Source organism: Mustela nivalis (genome assembly GCF_964662115.1).
Source record: "Mustela nivalis genome assembly, chromosome: 11".
In the NCBI taxonomy this organism is placed as follows: Eukaryota; Metazoa; Chordata; class Mammalia; order Carnivora; family Mustelidae; genus Mustela; species Mustela nivalis.
The window spans coordinates 37,695,631-37,702,836 of NC_139030.1; the positions used below are offsets into that span (position 1 = coordinate 37,695,631).

At 39.1% G+C, this 7,206-nt stretch overlaps 1 pseudogene across 1 annotated transcript; it reads right to left on the minus strand.

Moving 5' to 3' along the window:
• Positions 1-5,191: 5,191 nt before the first annotated feature.
• LOC309843471 (small ribosomal subunit protein uS2 pseudogene) lies at positions 5,192-6,184 on the minus strand (annotated as a pseudogene). The gene has a single exon. The product of its transcript is annotated as a small ribosomal subunit protein uS2 pseudogene (transcript).
• Positions 6,185-7,206: the final 1,022 nt, after the last annotated feature.

The window sequence follows — 7,206 nt, forward strand, 5'->3', positions numbered from 1 at the left end:
GAACTCAATTACAAGTAAATTTTTCAGGAAAATAGAGTATTCTAGTTAATCAAATGTTCTGGTTAACCAAGCCTTTCTATACATACCATATAGGATTTATCTATTTCAAAAACCCCCTCAATATTAAAACTCTACAGGACATACTCTACTTTATGTTTGCTAATTCATGAAACAGGTTATTGCTACGGTCTGGAATCAGAATACCGTCTCCTCAGGTATAACTGCATAAATAAACTAGATTATTTTAAATATTATATATTAAAGTAGTACTTTCATAAAGTTTTCACATAATAATATTGCAAAAATGAAAAATTCAGTTAATCATTCAGGAAATTGGAGAATGAATATTTGTAGTTTCTAGGGTTGTTCCTTTAGATACTTTTACATAAATTATGTACTCTTTCACAAATGAAATTGGTTTTATATTCATTTTACAGATAAAGAAAATACACCTCAGACGAATGAAGTCAGAGGTTCCTAAACTTTTTCAGTTTACAGTATGCTTTGTGTCTTAGTAAGTTTTCATGACATTACTCTGCCAAAAGACACACTTAAAAGTTTCCTTTATTAAGTTGTTGGTCCAAACTTAGGTTCTAACAGCTTAGTTCCCATTTGAAAATAAAATATACATAAATCAAAACCAAAATTAATATTTTTACTTCATTCTTAAATACCCATATATACTAGCAGGATGTGTGTGCCTGATGGGCCCTGAACAACTTTCCAAACTACACAGATTGCCCATTACCACTTTCATTTCCTGTTTTACGTTGACTTTCAAGTGATACTTGCTTTTTATTACACCAATTGCTGAAAACCCAGCTTTGCAAAGATACGACATCATTGAAAGAAACGTAGCATGATCCAATGTTGATAATGTAAGCTAGCTTGAGCTAGTAGTTTGCACTCTGTTGAAAAGATGTCAAGTATCATTATGTCTCCCTTGAAAAGGTAAACTAACATGGTGCCCTGGGAATTGTCTCATCACACCAGGCTGGAACACTCAGACTTCAGTAATTTCTGAAGTGTTGAAATTAGAACTTGAACCTATGGCATGTTTATACATTCAAAATATCTCAATAACTGGTAATATTTGATCTTTTATTGACCAAGGCTGTAGTTTAAGGCCAGGGAATAAAATTACATAATTTTCAGAGTCTACAAGCTTTAGGGTTCTGGAGTCCACTGTTATTTCAAGCAAAATGGAAAATGAATCGAAATTTAAGTTTGCTGACTATTGGTACTGGTTGAAAAGACTAGACTGATGAAAAGTATAACAAAGGAATACTGTGCCTTGGGATTACTTTCTTTATGTCAAATCTTTCTTTTGGCATACATATTTGAGACACATTTTGGGGGGGAAGGTGTTTCTTCTCTTTGATGTCACTTCAATCCAGTGCTATTTTGAAGCTTATTTTTCCTAGTTTCTGCCCACTTCTCAACTCTCTCCCCCACACCCGCATTGTAAGTGGTGAATAGTTTGGAATTCTGAGTAGCTTAGGTGTTGGGCAATTCTGTGTTATATAGCACCTCAAAATGACAGTACATGGAATTGGCAGTGGCTGACTCATTTACTTGGGCACTTCAAGGACAGAGGTCAGGAAATTGGAGGTCCAGGGAAAGACAAAGGAAACTGGGCATTATAAGGGTAGAGCCACATTTACTGCTTAAATATTATATGTGCCCTGGATTGGAAGAGTGAGGAAAGGAGGGACAGAAGCAGCAAAGATCGTCTCTAAAGGCTTTGATAATCTCACCTTTTTGTTTCTAGTCAAGAGACTTTACTTGGAAATCTTTCCAAAGAGATTTATATCTTCAGATGACGAGTAAGGGGTCAAAAAACCAAAACTCTTGACATTATCTGCACTGAGCTTGCATTTTCTTTCCTTACCTCTTATATCTAAAATACTTTAAAGCAAGTTTTATATATTTTATTCTCTTAGTGTTTGTAGTATTAATAGCTTAGACTGTTAAATAAGAGTGCAAGTTTGGCTTCTATCATCTTGTTTTTAAGATACTTCGTTTTATTTTCACTTTTTAATTTCTTTTTCCTCTTTTTTTAAGTAAGAATTTTATGACTTTCTTATAATTTAGTTTTATCTTACAGTATTGAATTTTTGAGCTGTTGGTTTTGTCTTAACATTTTTTAACATGAGGACAATTTTTAAAAGTGGTTTGAAGTTCACAGGAAAATTCCTGTACAGAAGACAGGCAGACAGCCCAGGGGCAGAAGGCATGATCTGAGGATCTCCTGGGATGCATTGGAGAGACCTTTTACCTTCTAGAAGCACATCTGAGAGAGGTGGCATTGCCTCTCAGGGGACAAAGGAGTGGATGGGTGCCATTCCCCCCTCTAGCCCTCAGTATGGGCATATAGACACCTGCTGACGGTTCCTAAGCTGGACACTGGCTCGTTACTGTGCTTTACACCATGCGTCCAGTTTGGTGCAACTGCCCTTCTGGGTCAAGCCTGCATCAATCACAGTACCAAAAGTATCTCTCCCAGAAGACAGGCACAGGTCCCTGTCCCACAAGGTCACTAAAATTTAAAGACTCAGCCAGCCTGACTGGTATAGAGCCCAAAGTGCACTGCTTTGTTCCAGGCAGGCAAGCAACCTGGACACTGTGTGAAGGCAGTGATCTAAAGGATGCCTGGGATGAGGGGAACTGTTCGCTCTTTTGGGAGGGTTTCCCTGACAGCAGCCAGGATAAACTCCCCTCTCTGGGGATGAAGGGGAGGACTGGTCCAAATTTCCTCCCCTGCCCCTCAGCATCAACTAACTTCAGTAAAGAGCAAGTGCCACCACTGGTGGCCTAAACTGCTTATACCAAGCCCTGCCCCCCTGCACTATGCTGGTATTGCTTTTCTTTTTTTTTCTTTTTTTTTTTTTTTAAGATTTTATTTATTTATTTGATAGACGGAGATCACAGGTAGGCAGAGAGGCAGGCAGAGAGAGAGGAGGAAGCAGGCTCTCCGCTGAGCAGAGAGCCCGATGCGGGGCTCGATCCCAGGACCCTGAGATCATGACCTGAGCCGAAGGCAGAGGCTTTAACCCACTGAGCCACCCAGGTGCCCCTGGTATTGCTTTTCTTGAACAAGTGTGCCTGAGAACCAGAGCCGCAGGCCCTCCCTACAAAAGATCAGTGTAAAGCTCCACTTGCACCACATCTACTGACCATAAAGTTCTGCAAAGTTTCAGCTCTAGTGGAAACAGCATCACGTCTCTTTTAACATGTAGGCCAGAGCACACCTAACTCTGGCCAAGGCCCAAACATCCCCCACTGCAGGCAAGGAGAAACTCTGCAGAGGCCTGAGGGATAGAGCAGCCAAAACACAGTAGAGTATATGCAGCATACACCCGAGATATTTCCTGAAGCCCTGAGGGTATATGACATTTACCTCATATAGCCATTACTCTCAGGAGCAGGGAACATAACCCACTTGCCCAACACACAGAAGAAGAGACAGACAAACAGCCAAGATGGAGGAATTCATTTCAAAAGACAGAACAAGAAAAGGTCATGGCCAGGGATCTAATTGAAACAGATAAAAGTAATATGCCTGACCCACATCATATATCATCAGAAAATGCGAATTAAAATGACACACCATTACACACCTATTAGAATGTCCAGAATCCAGAACACTGACAACAAACTCTGCTGACGATGTGGAAAAACAGGAGCTCTCATATATTGCTTGTGAGAAGGCAAAATGGTACAGACACTTTGGAAGACAGTTTGGTGGTTTCTTACAAAATTAAACATACTTTTACCATATGATCCAGCAATCCCACTCTTTGGTACTTATCCAAGGGTGTTGAAAAATTATGTTCACACAAAAACTATACATGGATGTTTATAACAACTTTATTCATAATTGCTAAAACTTGGAAGCAACTAAGATGTCCTGCAGTAAGTGAATTGGTTGAATAACTATGATACATACAGACACTGGGATTTTGTTCAATTCTCCAAAAACTGAGCTATAACGCCATGAAAACACATGGAACACAACCTTACATGCACGTTACTAAGTGCAGGAAACCAGTCTGAAAAGTTTGCGTGCTATATGAATGCAACTATATAATAGTCTAGAAAAAGCAAAACTGTGGAGATAATAAAAAGATCAGTGGTTGCCAGGTGTTGAGCGAGTGAAAAGGTAGAGCACGGAGGATTTCTAGGACAGTGAAATAGTATGATTCTCTAATGTTGGATGCCTGTCGTTATACATTTGTCAAATCTACAGAATGTACAGCACTATGAGCAAATCCTAATGTAAATTAGGGGCTCTCGGTGATAATGATATTCAGTGTAGATCAAATGTAACAAACATACCACTCTGGTAGGGGTTGTAGATAAAAGGGAAGGCTATCCATGTGTGGGAGCAAGTGCTATATAGGAAATTTCTGTATCTTCCCCGCAAGTCTGCTGTGAATATAAAACTGCTCTAAAAAAAGTTAAAAAAAAACTTGGTTTTTGAAAACCTACAATTTCTCCCATTGATTCTTTTTTCCTTAACGTCCCCCTGTGCTCTCCATATTCTTGAGTTGAGCAAATGATTACTACTGTCATTTTAAGTGGTTCTTCATAGGAAATGCTATTTTTTTCTTTTCTCTGAATATAACTGTCTTCTTTGATAATTATAATAATTGACATCATGTTTAAAATAAAAATCATTCAGTTAGTATTCTGGGAAATTTTCAGGAATTAGCAAATTTCCTCTTGAAATTTCTTGGGTAATATCTCAAATTTGCTATTGCTAGTTTAGTAATGGCTTGAAAAGCTGATAACACTGAAATAATGACACTAGTTATCCAAACACTGCTACATGTGAGATACCTATTTTAATGCATTGCCACCAGAAGTTAACCAAAAGTATTCCGAATTTAAAAATTAAGATAAAATTTGCTTATATTTTATAATAATATTCAAATGTGAATTTTACATTTTTATTCTGTAGTATTCTTTTAAGTTCTCCTCCAGAATTTATAGGCGCTTTATGTGTAGTTCTGGTCAAGTATTCATTAGGAAAAATGTATAAAATACTTTATTTATGAAAACCGTATTTTTAGGAAAAATATGTAAATTTATTTTAGAAAATAAAATTGATAAAACTATTTATAAAACTGGTTTACCCTTCTTTATCCTTTTTTTTTTTTTTTTAGAAACTGTTTATTTTCCATCAACCTTATTTCCATTTTGTTTGCATTTGTGGAAGAGCAGCATAAGACCGCTCAGTGGTTATTCTTACCCATTCAGTGGGCTGAGCAGTGGGAGCTGCAGACCTGTCTTCAGTGACCGGTTGGGCCCTCCACTTCCCTTCCTCAGTACAGAACTGCTGAGTAGGCACAGAGGGCGTCTGCACACCTTCAGACTAGTCTGCAACTTCAGGTGGAGTAGCAGTGAACTCAGGAGTAGAATTGAACTCAGTCAGCTCACCCTGAAATTCCTCCTTGGTCACAGCCTTCTCATTAGAGGCCTGCCCTTTCTTTTCAATCTCTTTAGGATCTCTGTAGAGCTAGAGATCAGGGATGACCTCCCATGGGTGATCACGGGAAATGGTGCCACACGTGGGCAGAAATTCCCTGGCCAGCGTCCACCACATCAGGCCCACTGACTGACCCCCTTCTTGTTGCGAGGGATGGCAATGTCCACATAGTGCAGAGCAGAGTCTGCATTACACACAGCGATGGTAGGCAGGTTAATATAAGATGCCTCTGTAAGAGCCTGGTGGTCAGCCCTGGGATCAGTAACCACCAAAGTCTCAGTGTTCAGACGGCTGCCTGGATCTGGTTAGTGAAGTTTCCAAGAGTGAAGTGGCTGGCAATCAAGTTGTTGCAGTAGCAGCAGCAAACTTCAGCACAGCTTGCTGGCCCGTATTCTTGGATGATATGACACTGACATTAGCTGGGTTTTCAATGGCAACAATGGTACAAGCTGCCAGCGGAAGCTTCTCCTGGTTCTCTTCAGATTTATGATGTAGATGCCATCACTCTTCCTTTTGTAGATGTACTGTTCAATTTGGAAGTCAAGGTTGGTGCCACCTAAGTGGGTTCCTGCTGCAAGGAATCGGAGGACATCTTCTTCCTTCATTTGCAGGACATACGGGGCTCCAGACATTGTGAAAGTTTTCCTTTAAATTACAATGGAAATGCGAAAGAACACCTTATGGACCCTTCCCTGGGTAACATGGAAAGGGAAAACTGGTTTACTTTCAACTCAATGAATATTAGTGTTTTCAAATATTTCGGAATGACATGGGGATGTAGATATCACTCTATAAAATTATAGAGATTTAAATTTCTGCAGTTTTACTTTTTAATTAATAATTAATTTTTTAAAAACACTTTACTTATTTATTTGACAGAGAGAGACACAGCAAGAGAGGGAACACAAGCAAGGGGAGTGGGAGAAGGAGAAGCAGGCTTTCTGCTGAGCAGGAAGCCTGATGCACGGCTTGATCCCTGGATCCTGGGATGATGACCTGAGCCAAAGGCAGATGCTTTTTAACAACTGAGCCACCCAGGCGCCCTGATTTTTTAAATTTATTTTTTATTTTTTAAAGAGATTTTATTTATTTACTTGAGAGAGACAGAGAGAGCAATCACATGGGAGCAGGGAGAGGAGCAGAGGGAGAAGTAGACAGCCGCCCTGAGCAAGGAGCCCCCTGTGGGGCTTAATTCCAAGACCTGGAGATCTTGACCTGAGCCAAAGGCAGATGCTTAACCAATTGAGCCACCCAGGTGCCTCTAAATTATTGCAATTTAAAATATTAATGTTCTGTCTCTTTCTTGGTATAGAATTTACATTTTTGGATAATGTTTTCTGTTAATCTGAGTTTTGTCTTTAAAAATGGATTTAGCTGAAGGCTGCATCTTGTTGAACAAAATAAACCTTCAACGACTTGCTTAATACAGAAAAAAATTAAGCTTATATTTTGATACTCTTGCAGTCTGCATTTTACTTGAGTACCTTACCTGTAACTGTTCACAAACTTCAACTCACCCCTCTTATTCTACCTTTATCTAGTTACCAGTGTGGTCATAGCTAATAAATTTTCATGGAATGAATATCAGCCAACTCAATCATAAATTCTTAAACAAATACTGACAGGAAAGATAAAAGAACTTCTAGAAGCAAGAAATGAAGCTTCAGCTCTCAGTTTACAGCTATGGATGTGGTTAATCTTAAGTCCCGTCCAAG